The 25,644-nt window shown below is 37.7% G+C and overlaps 1 protein-coding gene across 7 annotated transcripts in view; it reads right to left on the reverse strand.

The window, feature by feature from the left end:
• The window catches only part of CORIN (corin, serine peptidase), a 226,403-nt gene that overhangs the window by 157,433 nt on the left and 43,326 nt on the right, over positions 1 to 25,644 (reverse strand). The window lies entirely within an intron of this gene.

A 25,644-nucleotide genomic window follows, 5' to 3' on the forward strand; every position in this document is an offset into this window, starting at 1 on the left:
CCCTGGTATTCCATGATGAATCCACTGGTAGAAGGAATAATTACTAATATGTACAGGATCAAAATTCAAAGCTTCACTAGTTTAGCTTACTTGCAAAATAAAACAGTACTACATGTTATACTTTTTTAAAAAGAAATCAAGTGTTTAAAACTATTATGCATTGAGAAAATATTAAGTCTCTATTAAATAAAGGCACAAGGTTTGGTGTATGGATTTTAAAAAATAAGAATTTGGAATTGGACATTTTAGTAATTTAGCCAAATATACATTAATACACATGACAATTATTTGATTTTTTAAGGCAACAATGGTAAAAATAAATTATATAATGATAAGGGCACAAGAAATTAGTTTGTGGCACATCACGTTCACTGAGGGTAGGGTTTATTGTAAACTTACTTGTAGTCAGTTTTAAACTCTGCTCACAAAGGCAATGAGATTCTAGTGGACTTTCCAGCCCTGGGAAGTTTTATTGGGAATCCCATTTTAGGTTTAATAATGGTCAAGACTTAAGTACTGGAAGCATAAATGTACAGGGCAGACCTGCACATTAAGGTCTAGATTCTACCAGTTAAGTACTGTGGTTCTTAATGTATTTGTAAAATGTTCATTCAGATAACCCTCTCCAACTCAGAATTCTCTAGCTTTAAAATCTGTAACAAGTCAGCCTCACACTGAGTTGAGAGTTCACCTTCTTACTCTCTGAATTTACAAAGGAAGACTTTATAGGGAATAAGATTGTAAAGGAAGACACGTTTTACATACACAAAAGGAAATATTTCAAATAAATTATGGTATTATTTTTTGGAATACATATGACACACTATTCTTCCTTTTTAATAAATATCTTATTACAAGGCAATATAAGATTAGAAAGTAAAAGTAAAACATGAACCACCACTCAACCACAAAAAGGGAAGGCGAGTAGAATAGTTGGCTGGTTGTATCCTCAGCATCAGCTGCCCAGCCCTAACTGGAGAGCAGACAGGAAGTTTGGGAGGCCTTTCCCTACACCCAGCTCCAGGCATGGGTCCTGACCGGCCAATGACTATCCGCCCATGGCATCGCATGGTGCTGTGCTTAGCTCTGCTTAGTTCAAAGGCAGATAGGAGACTGAAGTTGGTCCAGTCACAGGAAAACCCAGGAGCAGAACAGGCTACACAAGTTGGGGTGCCCAGGGTAAAATGAAAATGTGAGGCCCCTCGTTGAAAAGCTATTTTTCTATTATTTTATTTATTTATATTGGTATTCATAGTATCTGTATTTCTTTACATTATTCATAAATATTTCAACAAGGTGACAGCAGAGCATTAAACATAGTGGAAAGTCCTTCCGTGCTCAGGACTCTGTGCAATTACACAGGTCAGCATGCTTATGAAGGCAGCTGATGATTCGAGGAGTCCTCCCTCCAGGAACCTCTGTAACTCCCGGAGGGATTTTGAGGGATATTGAGCAGTGGTCCCAAGATTTCTCTATAACATTAGGTAAGAACAAAAGGTCAACAGTTTAAGCACTGTTGGGGCCTCCAATTCAGTCAGAGGACTTCTCTTTTATGTGACTTAAGGTGTCAGAGGCTGAAATAACCAAACACACACATATCCCTGGCTTTGTCCACCCTTTCAGACATCACGTGGAAGCAGCAGCTCTTCATGGGAAACCAGACGTTTCAACCGTATTTCAACTCCAGCTTGGACAGTCACACTTCTCTCCAGGAAACTGCCCACACGTAGGACTGGTGAGGAAGCCTATGCCCTGCCCTTGCAAGCAGCTGCTGCCCTCCCAGGGTTAGCCAGGAGGGAAAACATAGTCTAATACTAATATTCCTGCTATTGTGCTCAAATCCCTGCTTCTTAAAATTATAATGCACACAGTAAAGCCAGTCTATTATGAGTCAGTTATTTTGAGTCCTTCATACATAAGGAGTTTCACGAGAAAATATTAATAGCTAACAATACCTCTACTATGGATAGATTAGAGGATTTTAGTCAAATTGTAACTGAAGACATTTGTTGGGCATTAAAAATATGTTTCTTTATCAAGAAGATACTAACAGGAAGTTTTGGAATACTTTTCTCTTACTTGTTACCAACTATAGTAGACGATGTCAATTCACTTTCAGATGGACAAATAATAGAACTCCACGCGAAACCTGGCCTTAAAAAAATGTAAATTCTAAAACCTCCACATCCTGCTTTTTTAATGTTAGGATGGAGACGGAAGTAGCTGGAATAGAGGACTCTGAGATAATAAAGCCAAAAAAGAAAAACATGGGAAGCTTAAACTTGGAAATGAATGCATAGAGTTGGAATAGCAAGGAAGCAGAGTCAAAAGTAGTGAGACTACCCCGGGTTCAAATGGGATAGATATAAAGATGACCTAGAGAGACAGCAATCTGAAGGGCGCCGTGGAAGGCCTGGGCTTCCTGGCACAAATGATCCAGGTAAATTTTGTCTTCAAGGACATTGTAATTTTCCCTATAATCAGAAAATTTCAGAATATACGTTTTAATAATGATAAATTAAATATTTAAAATAGGATTCAATATATTACTCTATAAAGTCTTTGCTTTCTCCAGGTGATTTCTTAAAACTATGAAGTAGGGTATTTTAACTAAAAACTAGCTTATGTCAAAATCCCTCTGTGCAAACGATACAGAGAGCAGCCCAACTCTCAATTACAGGAGGAAGTTTTAACTTTACTATAAGAAACACTAGAAAAAAATGCTTTAAAAAAGATTCTGAAAAAATTGATAAAATGTTAAGCTGGGAGAGGACAGATGGGCCTTCACTGTATTATTCTCTCTATTTTTGTACATAATTAAAAATTTGTGCAAGGTGATATTTCTAAAGAAACGATATTTTGAAATATTGTGGAAAAAATAACCTGAAAACCCACCCATTATAAACATCCAGGAATATTTCATTAAATAAAACAAACTTATTTTATATAAACAGCTGAACTCTCCATAAAGAAAAGAAAATCTCAAGATTCCAGGAATGCAGTAGCAATCTGAAGCAAGGGCAGTGAGCACATGAGATGACACCGCAGGAACGAACATCACAGGGGAGGACATCCCAGAGGTGATACTGCAATTGACCTATCTTGGAGGAAATTATCATTCTCACTAAAGAAATGGAGCCTTGAATTCACAGGAAGTACAAAGAGAAACCAAGACTCCCACAAAAAGCAGAGACCCAGCTAGCTCAAGCATATATAAGGAAGCCTGTCTGACTCTGCCTAGATTTTGGTTGGAAACTAAGTTTTCTTTGGGAACTCCTTACCACAATCCTGGCCCTCCCAGGGGTTTGAATTTGCAACTATCCCTGTGATTCAGAAACCCCCCAAGCCAAAATTTAACATAAAAATTGGCCTTGGGACAGTGATACCTTGGGGTGCCTGGTCAAACCAAACTCAAAATTGCTCTAGAATGACCTGACCTGAATCCAAGGAAGATTATAATCCAAAGTCATAAAATAAACAGGAAACCAATCCACTAGGAGAAAAAATAGTAAGTCATTAGTTATAACCAGAAGCAGTATCAGGAGACTGAGAATTTCAGACAAGAGAACAATCTGATAGAGGCTATTAAACAAGTATGAATGAAATAACTAAAGACAAAAATGTAATAAAACCATTTCAAAAGAATGACACACTATAAATAAAGAACTGGAAGATTTGAGAAGGAACCAAATAGAACATCTAGAAATGAAAAATATATATCAACATTGAAATTTTAAACTCAGTGAAGAGTTTAAAATAGAAGATTAGATATTGCTGAAGAGAGAACTAGAGAATTAAAAGACAAATCTGAAAAAATACACTAGAATTCAGCATAGAGATTTATAGATGATGGATGAGAATGTCCAATCTAAATGAAAGTAATTAGAGTTCCAGAAAGGGAAAATAGAAAAATCAGGAAGGAGGTTAAATTCACAGGGTTATAGCTGAGAACTTTCCCAAACTGAAGAAATACCTGAACCCTCAGATTCAAGAAGCACATCTTCTAGAAAAAATATATATAAAGAATCCACATTATATCCATTGTAGTGAAACCAGCAAAGGCAAAAAAAAAAAAAATTCTTAAAGCATCCAAAGAAAAAATGCCATTTGCCTACAAGGGAACAAAAATTAAATTGGCACTATAGTTTCTGATAGTTTCACAAGAGTCAAGAAAAATGTGAAATACCTTAAACAAAAGACACTGATTTTCTCACAGTACTGGAGGCTAGAAGTCTAAGATCAAGGTGGGAGTATGGTTGGTTTCTGATGAAATCCGTTCCCTTGGGTTGCAGATGGTTGTCTTCTCATTGTGTGCTCACATAACCTGTTTTTTGTACGGGCCTGGAGAAAGAGCAAGATCTCTGGTATCTCTTCTTATAAGGACACTAATCCCTTCATAATGGTCCCACCTCATGAACTCATCTAACCTAATTACTTCCCAAAGGCCCCATTCCTAAAAATCATCACCTTGGAGGTCAGGGCTTCCACATACAAATTTTGGAGACACAACAGAAGCATTCAGGTCATAACATTCCAGCCCTGGCCCCGCCAAAATTCATGTCCTTTTCACATGCAAAATATATTCATTACATCCTAATAGCCCCAAAAGTCTTAAGACATTCCAGCACCAACTCTAAAGTCTAAAATCAAAAGTCTCATCTAAATATCATCTAAATCATGTGGGTAAGAATCAAGGTATGATTCATTCTGCAGCAAACTTCTGCAGCCATGAACCTGTGAAAGCAAACAAGTATATGCTTCTAAAATGCAGTGGTGGGACAGACATAGGATAGATTATTTCCATTCCAAAAGGGAGAAATAGGAAAGAAGGAAGGCCCCAACTTGAACACTGACGATACGTGATACGTCCCCATGAATCACATGCTTCATTGCCTCCATGATTGGCTGCATCCTGACCACCTGGTCAATCCCCAAACTCCAGAGCAGGCAAAGACTTTTGGTTTAAGTTTTCATTTCTCTCCTATGGCAACACTCCCATATTATTTTGTTGTTGTTGTTGTTGACTTTAAAGGACACATAATACAGTGACATAGTCACCATAGCTTAACAACCATTAGGCCATCATTAATCAGTCTCATGAAATAAATATCTTTAAAGCCTTAGTACAGTGCACATTTATAAACATATAGCCAAAGCAGAAACAAACTCTCTGAGCTTCATTATTTAACAGATGACAGAAGAATTGAAAAGTAATTCCAGGGAAAGAATTGTAGAATTTTAAACCTCCCTCTTCCTGAGGTGATAAAATTCTTAATACCTTTAAAAGTAAAGTTGGCCTTCCCATAAAATTGAAAACTAAGGACTCTGGTCAACTTATCTAAGACAATTATAGTATAAGTGAGCTTTTAAATTTAAGAATGAAACAGTATAATCTGATTAAAAATAAAAACTCCAGGACAGACATTTAAACTAAAATTTACTTTTACAATTGTAAATAAAACTTTACAATGTTTAGAAAAATTATGCATTTTTAGAACATAAAAATGGTATGAATTAGTAACCTTGTCTTTTAAAGAAATAAGAATTGAAATGGATTATGTTTTCTTCTGTCTATAAGTCTCTCACAGGATTTCTTAAGTTATGTCTCAAAGCAGTTATTAGACAATTGGCAATTTGGGGACAGGATTTCTGTCTGACCCACCTTTATAGTCCACATAGCCAAACCCCAGAGCTTGGCACCCAATATATGGTTCCTAATGAACAAATAGTTCTTCCCAGAATATTACCCTAGAAGATCAGAAATTGAGACATCTCATAAAACTTGGAAGGATACATAGGCATCAGAATGAGTTTACACCAATTAATATAACTATAAACAAGTCCTGTAAGTTTTACCAATTTAAGTACCACATGCAAATATTAGGTTAATGATACAGAGCAGAAAAATAGGAGAATAAAATATGTTAACACTAAAAGACAGTGAATGGTTTGCATCAAATGTGAACTGATGCAAAGCTTTTGGCTTGGAAAACTTATTACCATACTTATTTCAACTGCAAGTAAGTGAAAAGGCATAGTCTCCAAAGGACAAGTAACAGCAAACAGATTCCCACTGATGGGTTTTTTGCTCTCAACACAAAATTGTACAAAGACCAAAAACCTGAGCAAATTGAATGATTCAGGCAAAAGAATATACACAGTGCCAGTTTTCTCTCAGAACCCAACAATAAAGTAAATTACACAGTGTTTTGGTTTATTTTTACTTTTATCTGAGAATTTGGCTTTAAAAAGATCATTTTTTGTCCTTGAATTTGAGTGGACAGTTTTTGCAGTGCTGTTATCAGCATGGTACTGTTTCCTCCTCCACATGGATCAAGGGCATCAGACTGCTCTTCCTGAAGAGAAAACAATGATAATGAATCTGGAGAGGAAAATTTTGAACGACAAGCCCTTTTTTTCTTTTTAATTTTAATTTTATTTTGTTATCATTAATCTACAACTACATGAAGAACATTATGTTTACTAGGCTCTCCCCTACCCCAAGTCCCCCCACAAACCCCATTACAGTCACTGCCCATCAGCATAGTAAGATGTTGTAGAATCATTACTTGTCTTCTCTGTTGCAAAGCCATCCCCTTTCCCCCACCCCCCACATTATACATGCTAATCATAATACCCCCTTTCTTCTTCCTCGCCCTTATCCCTCCCTACCCTCCCATTCTCCCCAGTCTCTTTCCCCTTGGTAACTGTTAGTCCATTCTTGGATTCTGTGATTCTGCTGCTGTTTTGTTCCTTCAGTTTTTTCTTTGTTCTTATACTCCACATATGAGTGAAATCATTTGGTACTTGTCTTTCTCCGCCTGGCTTATTTCACTGAGCATAATACCCTCTAGCTCCATCCATGTTGTTGCAAATGGTAGGATTTGTTTTCTTCTTATGGCTGAATAATACTCCATTGTGTATATGTACCACATCTTCTTTATCCATTCATCTACTGATGGACACTTAGGTTGCTTCCATTTCTTGGCTATTGTAAATAGTGCAGCAATAAACATAGGGTACATCTGTCTTTTTCAAACTGGGCTGCTGCATTCTTAGGGTAAATTCCTAGAAGTGGAATTCCTGGGTCAAATGGTATGTCTATTTTGAGCATTTTGAGGAACCTCCATACTGCTTTCCACAATGGTTGAACTAATTTACATTCCCACCAGCAGTGTAGGAGGGTTCCCATTTCTCCACAACCTTGCCAACATTTGTTGTTGTTTGTCTTTTGGATGGTAGCCATCCTCACTGGTGTGAGGTGATATCTCACTGTGGTTTTAATTTGCATTTCTCTGATAACTAGCAATGTGGAGCATCTTTTCATGTGACTGTTGGCCATCTGAATTTCTTCTTTGGAGAACTGTCTGTTCAGCTCCTCTGCCCATTTTTTAATTAGATTATTTGCTTTTTGTTTGTTGAGGTGTGTGAGCTCTTTATATATTTTGGATGTCAACCCTTTATCAGATCTGTCATTTACGAATATATTCTCCCATACTGTAGGATGTCTTCTTGTTCTACTGAGGGTGTCCTTTGCTGTACAGAAGCTTTTCAGCTTGATGTAGTCCCACTTGTTCATTTTTGCTTTTGTTTTCCTTGCATGGGGAGATATATTCATGAAGAAGTCACTCATGTTTATGTCCAAGAGATTTTTGCCTATGTTTTTTTCTAAGAGTTTAATGGCTTCATGACTTACATTCAGGTCTTTGATCCATTTTGAATTTACTTTTCTGTATGGGGTTAGACAGTGATCCAGTTTCATTCTCTTACATGTAGCTCTCCAGTTTTACTACACCATCTGTTGAAGAGACTGTCATTTCCCTATTGTATGTCCATGGCTCCTTTATCGAATATTAATTGACCATATACGTTTGGGTTAATGTCTGGAGTCCCTAATCTGTTCCACTGGTCTGTGGTTCTGTTCTTGTGCCAATACCAAATTGTCTTGATTACTATGGCTTTGTAGTAGAACTTGAAGTTGGGGAGTGAGATCCCCACCACTTTATTCTCCTTTCTCAGGATTGCTTTGGCTATTCGGGGTCTTTGGTGTTTCCATATGAATTTTTGAACTATTTGTTCCAGTTCATTGAAGAATGTTGTTGGTAATTTGATAGGGATTGCATCATATCTGTATATTGCTTTGGGCAGGATGGCCATTTTGACAATATTAATTCTTCCTAGCCAAGAGTATGGAATGAGTTTCCATTTGTGAGTGTCCTCTAATTTCTCTTAAGAGTGTCTTATAGTTTTCAAGGTATAGGTCTTTCACTTCTTTGGTTAGGTTTATTCCTAGGTATTTTATTCTTTTTGATGCAATTGTGATTGGAATTGTTTTCCTGATTTCTCTTTCTGAACCAACCAACAATTGGTTCATTGTTGGTGTATAGGAAAGCCACAGATTTCTGTGTGTTAATTTTGTATCCTGCAACTTTACTGTATTCTGATATCAGTTCTAGTAGTTTTGGAGTGGAGTCTTTAGGGTTTTTTATGTACAACACATATTATCTGCAAATAGTGACAGTTTAACTTCTTCTTTAACAATCTGGATTCCTTGTATTTCTTTGTTTTGTCTAATTGCTGTGGCTAGGACCTCCAGTACTATGTTAAATAACAGTGGAGAGAGTGGGCATCCGTCTTGTTCCCGATCTCAGAGGAAAAGCTTTCAGCTTCTTGCTGTTCAGTATGATGTTGGCTGTGGGTTTATCGTATATGGTCTTTATTATGTTGAGGTACTTGCCCTCTATACCCATTTTGCTGAGAGTTTTTATCATGAATGGATGATGAATTTTGTCGAATGCTTTTTCAGCATCTATGGAGATGATCATGTGGTTTTTGTCTTTCTTTTTGTTGATGTGGTGGATGTAGCTGATGGATTTTTGAATGTTGTACCATCCTTGCATCCCTGGGATGAATCCTACTTGGTCGTGGTGTATGATCCTTTTGATATATTTTTGAATTCGGTTTGCTAATATTTTATTGAGTATTTTTGCATCTACATTCATCAGGGATATTGGTCTGTAGTTTTCTTTTTTGGTGGGGTCTTTGCCTGGTTTTGGTATTAGGGTGATGTTGGCTTCATAGAATGAGTTTGGGAGTATTCCCCCCTCTTCTGTTTTTTGGAAAACTTTAAGGAGAATGGGTATTATGTCTTCTCTGTATGTCTGATAAAATTCCTAGGTAAATCCATCTGGCCCAGTTGTTTTGTTCTTGGGTAAATTTTTGATTACTGCTTCAATTTCTTTGCTGGTAATTGGTTTGTTTAGATTTTGTGTTTCTTCCGTGGTCAGTTTTGGAAGGTTGTATATTTTTAGGAAGTTGTCCATTTCTCCTAGGTTTTCCAGCTTCTTAGCATGTAGGTTTTCATAGTAGTCTCTAATAATTCTTTGTATTTCTGTTGGGTCCGTCATGATGTTTCCTTTCTCATTTCTGATTCTGTTGATGTGTGTTGATTCTCTTTTTCTCTTAATAAGTCGGGCTAGAGGCTTATCTATTTTGTTTATTTTCTTGAAGAACCGGCTCTTGGTTTCATTGATTTTTTCTATTGTTTTATTCTTCTCAATATTGTTTATTTCTTCTCTGATCTTTATTATGTCCCTCCTTCTGCTGACTTTAGGCCTCATTTGTTCTTCTTTTTCCAATTTTGATAACTGTGACATTAGACTATTCATTTGGGTTTGTTCTTCGTTCTTTAAATATGCCTGGATTGCTATATACTTTCCTCTTAAGACTACTTTTGCTGCATCCCACAGAAGTTGGGGCTTTGTATTGTTGTTGTCATTAATTTTCATATATTGCTGGATCTCCATTTTAATTTGGTCGTTGATCCATTGACTATTTAGAAGTGTGTTGTTAAGCCTCCATGTGTTTGTGAGCCTTTTTGCTTTCTTGGTGCAATTTATTTCTAGTTTTATATCTTTGTGGTCTGAAAAGTTGTTTGGTAGGATTTCAATCTTTTTGAAATTACTGAGGCTCTTTTTGTGGCCTAGTATGTGGTCTATTCTGGAGAATGTTCCATGTGCACTTGAGAAGAATGTGTATCCTGTTGCTTTTGGATGTAGAGTTCTATAGATGTCTATTAGGTCCATCTGTTCTAGTGTGTTGTTCAGTGCCTCTGTGTCCTTACTTATTTTTTGTCTGGTAGATTTGTCCTTTGGAGTGAGTGGTGTGTTGAAGTCTCCTAAAATGAATGCATTGCAGTCTATTTCCTCCTTTAGTTCTGTTAGTACTTGTTTCACATATGCTGGTGCTCCTGTGTTGGGTGCATATATATTTATAATGGTTATATCTTCTTGTTGGACTGAGCCCTTTATCATTATGTAATGTTCTTCTTTATCTCTTGTTACTTTCTTTGTTTTGAAGTCTATTTCGTATGAATCTAGTACTGCTTTTTTCTCCCTATTGTTTGCATGAAATATCTTTTTCCATCCCTTGACTTTTAGTCTGTGACTGTCTTTGGGTTTGAGGTGAGTCTCTTATAAGCAGTAGATAGATGGGTCTTGTTTTTTTATCCATTCAGTGACTCTATGTCTTTTGATTCGTGCATTCAGTCCATTTACATTTAGGGTGATTATTGATAGGTATGTACTTATTGCCATTTCAGTCTTCAGATTCGTGGTTACCAAAGGTTCCAGATTACTTTCCTTACTATCTAAGAGTCTAACTTAACTCACTTAGTATGCTGTTACAAACACAATCTAAAGGTTCTTTTCTATTTCTCCTCCTTTTTCTTCCTCCTTCATTCTTTATATATTAGGTATCAAATTCTGTATTTTTTGTCTATCCCTTGATTGACTTTGGGGATAGTCAATTTAATTTTGCATTTGCCTTGCAATCAGCTGCTCCACCCTCCCTACCGTGATTTTACTACCTCTGGTGACAGCTATCGAACCCTAGGAACACTTCCATCTATAGCAGTCCCTCCAAAATAGACTGCAGAGATGGTTTGTGGGAAGTAAACTCTCTCAGCTTTTGCTTATCTGGAAATTGTTTAATCCCTCCTTCAAATTTAAATGATAATCTTCCCGGATAAAGTAATCTTGGTTCCAGGCCCTTCTGCTTCATGGCATTTAATACATCATGCCACTCCCTTCTGGCTTGTAAGGTTTCTGCTGAGAAGTCTGATGTTAGTCTGATGGGCTTTCCTTTGTATGTGATCTTATTTCTGCCTCTGGCTGTTTTTAACAGTCTGTCCTTATCCTTGATCTTTCCCATTTTAATTACTATGTGTCTTGCTGTTGTCTTCCTTGGGTCCCTTGTGTTGCGGGATCTGTGGATCTCCGTGGCCTGACAGACTATGCCCTTCCCCAGACTGGGGAAGTTTTCAGCAACTACCTCCTCAAAGACACTTTCTATCCCTTTCTCTCTCTCTTTTTCTTCTGGTATCCCTATAATGTGAATATTTTTCCACTTGGATTGGTCACACAGTTCTCTCAATATTCTTTCATTTTTAGAGATCCTTTTTTCTCTCTGTGCCTCAGCTTCTTTGTATTCCTCTTCTCTAGTTTCTATTTCATTTATTGTCACCTCCACTGTATCCAACCTGCTTTTAATACCCTCCATCATGTTCCTTAATGATTGGATCTCTGACCTGAATTCATTCCTGAGTTCTTGGATGTCTTTCCATACCGCCATTACAATGTTGATGATTTTTATTTTGAACTCCCTTTCAGGAAGAGTCAGGAGGTCCATATCATTTAAATCTTTCTCGGGAGTTGTATTAACAATTTTACTCTGGACAAGGTTCCTTTGGCGTTTCATGTTTGTATATGGTGCCCTCTAGTGTCCAGAAGCTCTATTCTGGAGCTGCTGAGCCCCTGAAGCAATGTCGGGGGTTGCAGGGGAGCAGTACTGGTGCCTGGGGGTAGGAAAGATCTGTTCCCCACCTCCTGGCTGCTGTGCCTGTCTCCACTGCCTGAGCCAGTGGGCCGGTCACACAGGTATAAGTTTTTGTCCCATAGCAGCCAGATATGGACCCTGCTTTCCACAAGCAGCTGGAATCCCAGTCTCCCCAGGAACTCTGAGTGTATTAACTTTCCAACCCGGTAGTCATGCGAGTCTCATGAAAGCACCATGAAATGTAGGTTTGTGCTCCCAGAGCAGATCTCCGGAGCTAGGTGTTCAGCAGTCCCAGGCCTTCCACTCCCTCCCTGCTCTGTTTGTCTTCCTCCTGTTGGTGAGCTGGGGTGGGGGAGGGGCTCAGGTCCCGCAGAGCCACATCTCCGGTAGGTTACCCCGATCGCTGAGGTCTGCTCTTTTCTCCAGGTATGTGCAGTCTGATGCCATCCTCTTTCCTGTTGCTCTCTCAGGATTAGTTGCACCAATTAAATTTTCTAGTTGTATCCAGTTTTAGGAGGAAGCCTCTGTCTCCCCTCTCATGCCACCATCTTTAATCGACAAGCCTTTTTGACATGACTATTTAACTAGGATTCCCATTTGCTGTATAGATATGTTACAGGAATAATACCTTAATAAAAAATTTTTTAAAATATAGATTACAGACACATTACCTCTGGGAGCACATGTCACCTGTGGATACTGCAATATTCATTTTGGAGAAAGGATAAGAAGTCTTCCCCAGAAATCTTTGAGAAGGAGGAAGGGGATTATAGCCAAAGGAGAGTGAACCAGGCACTGTTCCACTACCCCTTTCAAAAGCCTAGCTTTGCAAATGATTGAGTTGGTTCTCTCTGGGAGGAATCCAATACATCCCAGGGACAGAGTCATCTAGAGATGGAATAAGGAGGAAGGAATGGAGAGTAGGGAGAAAAAAATGAAAGAGAGAGTCCATTCCCACATTTGAATTTCCCAAGAACTGCTCTCTGTCTCCCAAAAATTGTTCAGGTTTTTACTAAAATGCTGCCATGCTAACCAGACAAGCATGCAACAATTATTTAAATGCTTTACTTGTTCTTGCTTGGATGTTGATGTTAGCTAGAAGCCCGTGTCTGAATCTCATAACTGCTCTTTAAGCCAGAGCAATATGATTTAAATGTAGGAGAGGACAATCAACTGGACTTGACCACTGAAGTTCTAACACTGGTTTTCAACAGAGCACATAAGGAATGGTGTCTACAGTCATGACCATGGTAAATTTTGGAGTAGCAAATACCTAATGAAGCAGCTTAGACAGGCCTTTGACTCTCCCAGGTACCAAAAAAAATACTCTTTTCATCTAGAGTATGTGTTCTTAATCATAATCCAAAGACCCCAATGGGCCCATCATAGAATTATTATTGTCTATGAAGAACCTGGATGGGAGAAAAATAGCACCTCTATTGCCACTAACTTCCAACTGGAATTTAGCATACTTAAATGTAGGCAACAAATGTAGAAAAACAGATTGAAATCTGTTTTGATATCAGCATGGAATTATTGCAAACATTTCAAAATATTCTTAAAGTTAAAGGTCATCCCTGGTTATAAAATTGCAGTTATTGACCTACTTTTGGGTATCATTATTTAACATGTTAATAAATAAACACATGTATTTATATCATGAATTTATATTTCTAATATTTTAATTACTGAATATTTTAATAAAATTACCTTCCTTTGTGAGTTTGTGTAATTTATTTTCAGCACCAAAACATTATTTTAAGAAGGACCCTATAGGCTTCACTAGTTTGCCAAAGGAGTTCTTGGCACAAAACATTAAGAAACTCTGCTAAAGAGCATCACTGCTTTTTCTGGAGGTGTGACATGAACAGTTATGACTTGGGTTCCCTGAAGTAGTGTTTCAAAGCTGAAGAATTGTACAGGCTTTTTCACAGAAATAAAGCTTGACAGGTATACACAAAAGTAGATATGAATTCCTTTATGCCTAAGGGATCTGATACAAATGTAAATTTAATATGTATAAATTTAAAAGAAGCAAAACTATATAATGAATAACATTTAATTTAATTATATTCACAACATTATTGTGCAAAACTCCATGAATATGTGCTGACTCCTGAGGCACAGCTCTTCCAAATTCAGGCAGCTTATACTACCATGTATCCCAGCTGAGTAAATTTATCACTGTGCAGTAAACTGCAGAATTTCCAAAATCTCCTGCCTGGCCTTAGCATTTACGTATCAATAGATGTTTACTGCTGTGGCTTCCCACAGCCTCTCGGGCAAGGGGTGGAAAGATAACAGCCATTCTCTCCCCCCCCACCACCAGCCCCCTGTTCCTGGTACGTAATTGGCCTGGCATCTGCCAGTCACCAAGGACCCACCAATGAAGTTCCTCCCAGAAAGGGTGGGCAGGAAGTAGAGAGCACGCTGGAGGTAGAGCATGAGCGGCAGCCAGAGGAGAAGGTCAGCACCAGGCCTAGCTAGTAAATTGGAACAAGCTATAAGCAATGAAAACGGTTTCTCTCAACCTGAACTTCCCCTTGATATATTTTGGTTTCACCAGTTTCATAGAGGATTCGCTCAGGGCCAGGAACTTTCTTCCCCCCAGAGCAACAATCATCATTTTTCCCTATACGAACCGCCACCAAGGTGTCTTTTGTACAGCATGCCAGTAAATACTTTAGTTCTGCAATTGAGAAGAATAGCTTTCAAGTCTGCCTCTTTTCCTTTCTTGATGGCTGGCAAATGTCTAAGCAATCAGCTTAACTGCAACATAATCATTAAGTGAAATTCAAATACCTGCATCAAAATTCCATATTGGTAGTTGTTATGAGATGGTTATCCAGAGTAGGCTTACATTAATTCTTTTTTATTATCATTGAAATGAAAGCCTACATTTACAAATTCAGAGAATCTTGGATCCCTAAGAATAAACCTGAGGTTCCTCAGATCCCAAATAGTGAAATACTGTCTAACAGCAACAGCAGAATGATAAGGATGTAATTCCTAAGCCCATGCAAGCCATTCACCCATCTACATCTACACATAAAAGCACAGAGTCCAAAGATAGCGGCATGAGAGGTGAGATAGAGAACTCCTCCCCAAAACACAGATAGTGTGAAAATATAGTTAATACAACTAACCCTAAAACAGCAACAGGAAAGAAGGCTGCACCAGACTGCACACAGACCTCAAGAACAGAGCAGACCTCACAAAACAGGGTAACGTATGAAAGCCTTGATCCAGCAGGGCCCAAGCCCTTCCGCCATACCAGCTCACTGGCAGAGGAAGAGAAATGGAGTGGGGGGAAGGGGTGGAAGCCTGGGACTGATGAACACCTGGCCCTGGAGATCTGCTTTGCAGCAGAAAAACCTACATTCTGTGGTGCTCAGGAGGAGGGGGAGCAGGGACAGGCAGAGTGCTTGAGAGACAGATTCCGGCTGTTTGTGGAGGAGGGGATCCACATATGGCTGCTCTGGGATGAGGGAAAGGCAGGCTTTCTGACAGGCTCCCTAGCAGCGAGAGGGCTGCTGAAGGAGCAGGGTTTACACAGAGCTTGCTGCGTGGAAGAAGGGACAGGGGGCAAGGTTGTCTGGGCACACTCTGCCCAGCAGACTGGGAACTTTGGGGAGCTTCAGACACTCCATCCCCCTGACTAGCTACTCAGCAACAAGGCCCCCCACTGTGATATGCAACCTGACGAGCCTTCCTCCTGGCCTGATGGCACTGGCTCACAAACTGGCAGTCACTGCTCTGGCATCAGGCCAGACAGAGGGAGGCCCCACCTACAACAGCTAGAGATGCCAAGCACAGAGGCTTACACCTGTGTACTCAGCCTACTGGCTCTGATACAGGAGACAGGCAACGCAGACGGGAATCAGGAAACAGAGATTTCCTCCCCCCAGGCACCAGCTCCACTCCATTATGACCCCCAACCTCACTCTAGGGGCTGAGTAGCTCCAGAGACTAGAGCTTCTGGGAAATAGAGGGCACCACACAGAAATACGAAATGTCAAAAGAACATGGTTCAGACCAAAATCTCACAAACCCCAGAAAAAAGGGCCAAATGAAACAGAACTCACCAATCTTCCTGAAAGAGAGTTCAAAATAAAAATCATAAACATGCTTATGGAGGTACAGAAAAATATTCAAGAATGCAGGAACGAATTTAAGATGGAGATTCAATCTTTAAGAAATTCCATATCTGAAATGAAACACACAATGGACGGATTTAAAAGCAGATTAGATGTAGTAGAAGAGATGGTAAATGGAATAGAAATTAGAGAAGAGGAATACAAAGAAGGTGAGGTACAGAGAGAAAAAAAGAATCTCTAAGAATAAAAGAACATTGAGAGAACTGTGTGACCAATCCAAACGGAACAATATTCGCACAATAGGGGTACCAGAAGAAGAAGACAGAGAAAAAGAAATAGAAAGTGTCATTAAGGAGGTAACTGCTGAAAACTTCCCCAATCTGGAGAAGGAGATAGTCTTTCAAGCCATCAAGATGCACAGATCTCCCAACACAAGGGACCCAAGGAAGACAATATCAAGACATAGAATAAAATGGCAAAGATCAAGGATAATGACAGACTTTTAAAAGCAGCTAGAAAGAGAAAAAAGATCACATACAAAGGAAAACCCATCAGGCTATCATCAGATTTCTCAACAAAAACCTTACAGGCCAGAAGGGAGTGACATGACATATTTAATGGAAGCAGAAGGGCCTTGAACAAAGAATACTCTACCTGGCAAGGTTATCATTTTGAAGGAGGGATTAAACAATTTTCAGATAAGCAAAAGCTGAAAGAATTTACCTCCAACAAACCACCTCTACAGTGCATTTTGGAGGGACTCCTACAGATGGAAGTATTCCTAAGACTAAATAGATGTTACCCAAAGGATAGACAAAGAGTACAAAATATGATTCATAACATACAAAGAATGGAGGAGAAAAAAAAAAGAATCTTTAGGTTGTGTTTGTAATAGCATATGAAGTGAATTAAATTAGACTGTTAGATAGTAAGGGAATTATCCTTGAACCTTTGGTGGTCACAAATCTAAAGCCTGCAATGGCAATAAGTACATACCTATCGATAATCACCCTAAATATAAATGGTCTGAATGCACCAATCAAAAGACATAGAGTTACTGAATTGATTAAAAAACAAGACCCATCTGTATGCTGCCTACAAAAGACTCACTTCAATCTCAAAGACATACACAGACTGAAAGTAAAGGGATGAAAAAAGATATTTCATGCAACTAATACAGAGAAAAAAGCAGGAGTTGCAATACTTGTATCAGAAAAATAGACTTCAAAACAAAGAAAGTCACAAGAGACAAAAAAGGACATTACATAATGATAAAGGGGCCAGTCCAAAAGAGGATATAACTATTAGAAACATCTATGCACCCAACACAGGATCACCAACATGCGTGAAACAAATACTAACAGAATTAAAAGGGGAAATAGAATGCAATGTATTCATTTTAGGAGACTCCAACACACCACTCACTCCAAAGGACAGATCAATGAGACAGAAAATAAATAAAGACACAGAGGCACTGAACAACATATTAGAACAGATGGACCTAACAGACATTGACAGAACACTCCATTCAAAAGCAACAGGATACACATTCTTCTCAAGTGCACATGGAACATTTTCAAGAATAGATCGTATACTAGGACACAAAAAGAACCTCAGTAAATTCAAAAAGATTGAAATTGTACCAACCAGCTTCCCAGATCACAAAGGTATGAAAGTAGAAATAAATTACTCAAAGGAAATGAAAAAGCCCACAGCACATGGAGGCTTAATAACATGCTCCTAAATAATCAATGGATCAATGACCAAATCAAAACAGAGATCAAGCAATATACGGAGACAAATGACAACAATAATTCAACACTGCAAAATCTGTGGGATGCAGCAAAGGCCATGCTGAGAGGGAAATATATTGCAATACAGGCCTACCTCAGGAAAGAAGAACGATCTCAAATGAAAAGTCTAAACTCACAATTAATGAAACTAGAAAAGGAAGAACAAAAGAGGCCCAAAGTCAGTAGAAGGAGGACATAATAAAGATTAAAGCAGAAATAAGTAAAATTGAGAAGAATAAAACAATAGAAAGAATCAATGAAAGCAGGAGCTGATTCTTTGAGAAAATAAACAAAATAGATAAACCCCTAGGCAGACTTATCAAGAAAAAAAGAGAGTCTACACACATAAACAGAATCAGAAATGAGAAAGGAAAAATCACTATGGACACCACAGAAATACAAAGAATTATGAGAGAATACTATGAAAAATTACATGGTAATAAACTGGATAACCTAGAAGAAATGGACAACTTTCTAGAAAAATACAACCAACCAAGGCTGACCAAGGAAGAAACAGAAAACCGGAATAGACCAATTACCAGCAAAGAAATTGAACTGGTAATCAAAAAACTACCTAAGAACAAAACCCCTGGACCAGATGGTTTCACTGATGAATTTTATCAAACATTTAGTGAAGACCTAATACCCATCCTCCTTAAAGTTTTCCAAAAAGTAAAAGAGGAAATACTCCCAAACTCATTCTAGGAGGCCAACATCACTCTAATACCAAAACCAGGCAAAAACACCACAAAAAAAGAAAATTACAGACCAATATCCCTGACGAACATAGATGCAAAAATACTCAACAAAATATTAGCAAACTGAATTCAAAAACACATCAAAAAGATCATCCATCATGATCAAGTGGGATTCATCCCAGGGATGCAAGAACAGTACAACATTCAAAAATCCATCAACATCATCCACCACATCAACAAAAAGGACAAAAACCACATGATCATCTGCATGATGCTGAAGAAGCACTCAACAAAATTCAACATCCATTCATAATAAAAACTCTCAACAAAATGGGTATAGAGGGTAAGTGCTCAACATAATAAAGGCCATATATGGCAAACCCACAGCCAACATTATACTTATCAGTGAGAAGCTGAAAACTTTTCCTTTATGAGACAAGGATGCCCACTCTACCCGCTTTTATTCAACATAGTTCTGGAGGTCCTAGCCATGGCAATCAGACAACACAAAGAAATAAAAGGCATCCAGATTGGTAAGGAAGAAGTCAAACTGTCCCTGTTTGCAGATGACTTGATATTGTACATAAAAAATCCTGAAGAATCCACTCCAAAACTACTAGATCTAATATCTGAATTCAGCAAAGTTGCAGGATACAAAATTAATACACAGAAATCTGTTGCATTTCTATACACTAACGGTGAAGCAGCACAAAGAGAAATCAAGAAAACAATTCCACAATTGCATCCAAAAGAATAAAATACCTAGGAATAAACCTAAGCAAGGAGGTGAAAGACTTATGCTCTGAAAACTACTCATGAGAGAATTTAAAGAAGATACCAATAAATGGAAAAACATCCCATGCTCATGGATAGGAAGAATTAATATTGTCAAAATGGCCATCCTGCCCAAAGCAATATACAGATTTGATGCAATCCCTATCAAATTACCAACAACATTCTTCAACGAACTGGAGCAAATAGTTCTAAAATTCATATGGAACCACAAAAGACTCCAAACAGCCAAAGCAAACCTGAGAAGGAAGAATAAAGCTGGGGGGATTATGCTCCCCAACTTCAAACTCTACTACAAAGTCACAGTAATCAAGACAATTTGGTACTGGCACAAGAACAGACCCATAGACCAATGGAACAGACTAGAGAGCCCTGATATAACCCCCACCATATATGGTCAATTAATATATGATAAAGGAGCCATGGATATACAATGGGAAAATGACAGCTTCTTCAACAGCTGGTGTTGGCAAAACTGGACAGCTACATGTAAGAAAATGAAACTGGATTATTGTCTAACCCCATACACAAAAGTAAACTCAAAATGGTTCAAAGACCTGAATGTAAGTCATGAAACCATAAAACACTTAGAAAAAAACATAGGCAAAAATCTCTTGGACATAAACATGAGCAAGTTCTTCATGAACATATCTCCCCAGGCAAGGGAAACAAAAGCAAAAATGAACAAGTGGGACTATATCAAACTAAAAAGCTTCTGTACAGCAAAGGACACCCTCAGTAGAACAAGAAGACATCCTACAGTATGGGAGAATATATTCATAAATGACATATCCAATAAGGGGCTGAAATCCAAATTATATAAGAGCTCACACACCTCAACAAACAAAAAGTAAATAATTCAATTAAAAAATGGGTAGAGGAGCTGAATGGACACTTCTCCAAAGAAGAAATTCACAAGGCCAACAGACACATGAAAAGATGCTCCACATCGCTAATCATCAGAGAAATGTAAATTAAAACCACAATGAGATATCACCTCACACCAGTTAGGATGGCCAGCATCCAAAAAGACAAACAACAACAAATGTTGGCGAGGATGTGGAAAAAGGGGTACCCTCCTACACTGCTGGTGGGAATGTAAACTAGTTCAACCATTGTGGAAAGCAGTACGGAGGTTCCTCAAAAAACTCAAAATAGAAATACCATTTGACCCAGGAATTCTCCTCCTAGGAATTTACCCTAAGAAAGCAGCAGCCCAGTTTGAAAAAAGACATATGCACCCCTATGTTTATCACAGCACTATTTACAATAGCCAAGAAATGGAAGCAACCTAAATGCCCATCAGTAGATGAAAGAATAAAGAAGATGTGGTACATATACACAATGGAATATTATTCAGTCATAAGAAGAAAACAAATCCAATCATTTGCAACAATATGGATGGAGCTAGAGGGTATTATGCTCAGTGAAATAAGCCAGGCAGAGAAAGACAAGTACCAAATGATTTCAATCATATGTAGAGTATAAAAACAAAGAAAAACTGAAGGAACAAAACAGCAGCAGAATCACAGAACCCAAGAATGGACTTACAGTTACCAAAGGGAAAGGGACTGGGGAGGATGGGTGGGAAGGGAGTGATAAGGGAGAAAAAGGAATATTATGATCAGCATACATAATGTAGCAGGGTGGGTGGGGGAATATAGGGAAGGCAGTATAACACAGAGAAGACAAGTAGTGATTCTAAAGCATCTTACTATGCTGATGGACAATGACTTGGGTATGTGGTGGGGACTTGGTAATAGGGGGAGTCTAGTAACCATACTATTGTTCATGTAATTGTACATTAAAAATAGCAAAATAAAAATAAATAAATAAATAAAAATTTTAAAAGCACAGAGTCCCACTCCAAACTGCACAGTAATCTATAATCAATAATCTACAGAGGTAGTATAATTTTGAGTATAGTAGAACTGAATATAATGAAGATAACCAAGGTTCCATTCCTGACAGGATTAAAATATCAGAAAAAAGGAGGGGTGTTTACCTGATTTCATTTGTCTGATTAGACTCCCTCTCCCAAAATCTCTCCTTGGCTAGTTACCTAATGAATAGCATTCCAGTAAAACTTCAAGAGATGCTCTGATCCTCTTAGCTTTATATTCTTGCATAATTTACTTTCAAACTACTAGAATCAGCATATTAAAAATAAAAAACTAGAAAGCAAGAATAACCTTAGGGTTCTGATGAGGTTTCTACATTCAGCAAATTTTGAGTATGTGTTTTAGAGCATTTTGGTACAGAGTTATCAGTACTAGTAAATCACTTCTATTTAGATAGCTTTACTGTCATGATTCAAGTCATTTTATCTTCAGAAGAGAAGTTCTATGTAGTTCATTTTGGGGGGAAAAAAACTAAATATAAGGAGAATGCCCATTGTTTGGAGAATGGTTGAAGTCATTACAGTATAATGACAATATGGAATGCTATTCAGTCATTATAAGAGTGAATTAGAGCTACATTTACATGAAGTATTCTTGTTTGAGAAAAACATTATATAAAAAACCATGTAGGATAAATGTGATCCTGGTGTTTGTAAACAATGACGAAAACACCTCTATATATGTTATTCTGTATACATGTATGCATATATATATGTTCATCCATGATTACATGAGCATGGAGAAAGCTATAAAAGTCATACTCAGCTAGGTTGTTAACATGGGTTAACTGTGAGCAGGGTTAGGGTAATATAATGCAAAAGAAAGAAGAAAGAATGAGTTTTTATGCAAAGAAACTTTTGCATATGAAAGACTTATGCAAAAAAAGGGAAAAAGACTTCATTTAAAAATAATATGTATGATCATATTTATGAATTATAAAAAGAAGAAAAATCAACTCCCAATACTGGAGGAAATGAAAAAGAAGCAATAGCATAAATAAGGAAGGTAAGAGTGATTGAGTACTTCCTGAATGGCATAGTAAGGCCTTCCAAAAAGCTGTTCCTTCATAAAAACAGTGAAAACACTGGCAAAAAAAATGTTAGAAATCAAATTTTTCAGATTTCTGGAATCTAACCAAAGGCTTACATCAATTAGAAGATCGTTTCTTCAAGAAAATTGACTGGAACATTTTAATTTGTTCTATTCCTAGCACTCTCTCCCTAGTTCTGTGGTAACCTTGAAAACTAATAGCATTACAACCATGCTAACTGTGAAAAACAGAAATCCAGGAGGCAGTGGAGGAGAAGAGAAGGTATGATGCTCCCCAAAAATCCATCCCCAGAGAAATGCCACCATGCAATCTTTCTGGAAGCTCCCTGGAAAGATCCATTGTCGGGCTTGTCCCACTTGACCTGATTCAGAGCTTTCTCTATGCAAAACAACTCTATCTCCAGGGCACTTGTCAAAAACAATGTATGGCAACTGTTTAACATCAAAGGTACCTGAGGCAGGGACACCTGTTGGCAATGGGAGGCTAACCAAAACACTTAAAAGGAAAAACTAGGAAATGAGAGGGCCAAAGGGGCCTCTGAAAAGCTCTGACATATTTCCTGGAATCTAGAAGGTCAGAGATGTGCCCATATCCAAAAAAGATATGAGAAGCTAGTCATATTTATATGATGCCCTTTACATGAAATGTTCAAAATTAGAAAATCCATAGAGACAAAAAGTAGATTCGTTTTTTGAACACAGGCTGGGGGAAAGGGGAAATGAGGAATAATGGATATAGCATTTCTTTTTTGCAGTAACGAAAATGTTCTAAATTATATAGTGGTGATAGTTGTACAACTCTGTGAATATATTTTTTAAATATTGAATCATACATCTTAGTGAATTTTATAGTATGCAAATTATATTTCAAAAAGTGGGGTTTTTTTAAGTGAATGAGAGATATGATGCATTTTCATCTAATATGGAGGATTTAGGGGCTTGTTATCAAAGAGCATGATGAGAGAACAGACCTTTAAGCCTTCAGCAGCACATTAATCTGTTTTCTTGTCACTTTAATTCCTGATTGGTATTCCCAGGTTATTTTATTGTGTGCCATATTATTTTGAACCCAAAAGTTTTTGGTTGCTCAAAGATTTTCTCCCTTTCCTTTTTGATTTATGTTCAAATATTTATAAAATATATAAGGAGACAAAGTGAAAACATAAACGCAAACACAGGATACAACCTAGAAAAACCCCCTGTGGAAATACAGCATGAAAGCTAACTATGGAGTTAGCTTTTACCTTTCCATATTACAACTGGTTTTCAAAATGAAACTAATGAAATTCTAAAAGTAACAGATACAACATAAAGCCTATTTCACATTTGCAAAGCCCAGCTCAGCCAAATAATATAATATGGGGGGTATTCTGGTTAAAACTTTACAAACTGCAGCATTCTATGCTTTGGCATGATACTAAGGACCCCCCAGGGGGAAATGTCTTAAGGAAAGGCTATTGCCTACTACCTTTTGCCAAAAGCTCTCCCCTTGGTTTCCTACCCAGGATATTTGGGGTAGGGCGGAATGTCTGGCCACTGTATTATTGGATTGAAATGCACTTACATAGCTTTTACATATGCTAGGAATTTTAAATGACATTTTAATCGAGAATAATAAAAAAGAGGGATAAATGCAAATTCTCTGCTAGGTATTAGTACAAATATAAGGCATTAAGTGATGCTTTAAGTAAAATTGGTTAAATGTGATTAAGCATCACTAACAAAAAGATAAATCAGATATTAAAATTTTGAAATGACTCTCATTTGTTTATTAATTCAACAAATATTTTATTAAGAACTGGTTACACAGCAGTAAGCAAAACAGACTACTCTCTCTACTATCCTGGAATTTTAAATTTTCTTGGTAATGCTATCCTGGCTACTGCAAAGAAAACAATAAAATTAGACGAGGAAGCATGAAATATGGGAAAGAGTGCAATAGTCCCAAGAGCTGAATCCCAATTCATGTCTACCAATTACTAAACAAGTGGTACTAAATATGCCAACTTAATTCCTCTAATCCTCAATTTCAGACCTTGAAAAATGGTATATATTTCCTATCCCTGCATACTTAATCAGTTAATAAAAGGACTACAGAGAAAGTATTCAAACATGCCCTGAAAACTACGAACAGCTCTAAAATCACAAGCTAGCAATCCTTTGCAATAAATTATTTTAATTAATATAGACAGCCTATTGAGGTTCCCTGTAGTTAAGACAATAAAGCTCAGTCCTAACTGTCAAATACATGAACACAGAATGACACATTCAAAGGTTTTGACCTTTCTCCATTTAATCACTCTAATTTCACCTGGATTTCCTTTACATGTCATATTATGCACATATTCTCAAGCAATGTTCCAGCCCCAGGAAGAAAAAAATGAGCCAAACAGACTTCCATCAAACTTCCAGACTAAGCAAGAAGCACCATATGTTTCTTTACTCTTCAGGGTATGTGTTTGCCATCTCTACTTAACATATGACAGAACTTTCAAAATACAGATAAATCCACTTAGTAAAATAAATTAATAATTGCTGTAATTACAAGTACATTAACTGGACTGAGTTTTTGCTTAAATTACTTCTGCACTTCTGATGGAAAACAATGTCCTTATATAATGATGTGCCTAAGACATGACCAAAATATTAAAACCTCACAAGTAAACTCATGAGAAATGTTAATTTTCATTAGCATAATTTAAGTTTTACTACTGTTGGGTAATGAATGTGAATCTGCATGAGTCTCTGGTGAACACCAAGCATAAAAAACAGTTGGTGCTGTAGATGCTGGGGAAACAATGGAATCCAGTGCCTCAGCCCTGCTTTCTAGACCCTGGCAGGCATATCGTGTGACAGCCGAGAGTCCGCGTGATCCTTCCTTCTCTTCTGGCTCAGCATGAAAATAAACATTCCATCCAAGACCTGAGAGGTGATTTGCTTTGGTGGGTTTTTTATGAAAGGAGGAGGAACAAACACAAAAATGATCATGGGTAGATGGGCTTCAGACAATTTTCAATCATATAATCTTGTTTTAGGAAATACAAAATAAACAAGAAAACTGCAGAGGAAGTTTTCTTAGAGTGACCGCGACCTGACATTTTATCAGTGCTGATGGGATCAGTGCCAAAGCTCTTCAGCATTTTCCACACAAATCCACTCCCACTGGCGTTCTAGAAGCTTAGGAACTTGACAAAAAAATCTGAAGGTTGTTGAGGGGTAGAGTCACATTACAAAGCATATCATCTGCCACCAGCTAACTGGCCCCATCTCCACACTCTTCCTTCTCTCTCTCTCCCAGCTCTTTTTCTGGAATAACTGACAAATCCCTCCGTTCGTCCTCAAGCACACATGCCATTATTCTCCAGGCATGATTATTTGTCAGTCCCCAACATGTAAGATAAATTGCTCATCCCATAAAAGAGGGAAATGAAGTAAGAAAGGAAAAAAGAACATACAGACACCTCAAAAGCAAATCGAG

Source organism: Manis pentadactyla, chromosome 5, assembly GCF_030020395.1.
Source record: "Manis pentadactyla isolate mManPen7 chromosome 5, mManPen7.hap1, whole genome shotgun sequence".
Taxonomy (NCBI): domain Eukaryota; kingdom Metazoa; phylum Chordata; class Mammalia; order Pholidota; family Manidae; genus Manis; species Manis pentadactyla.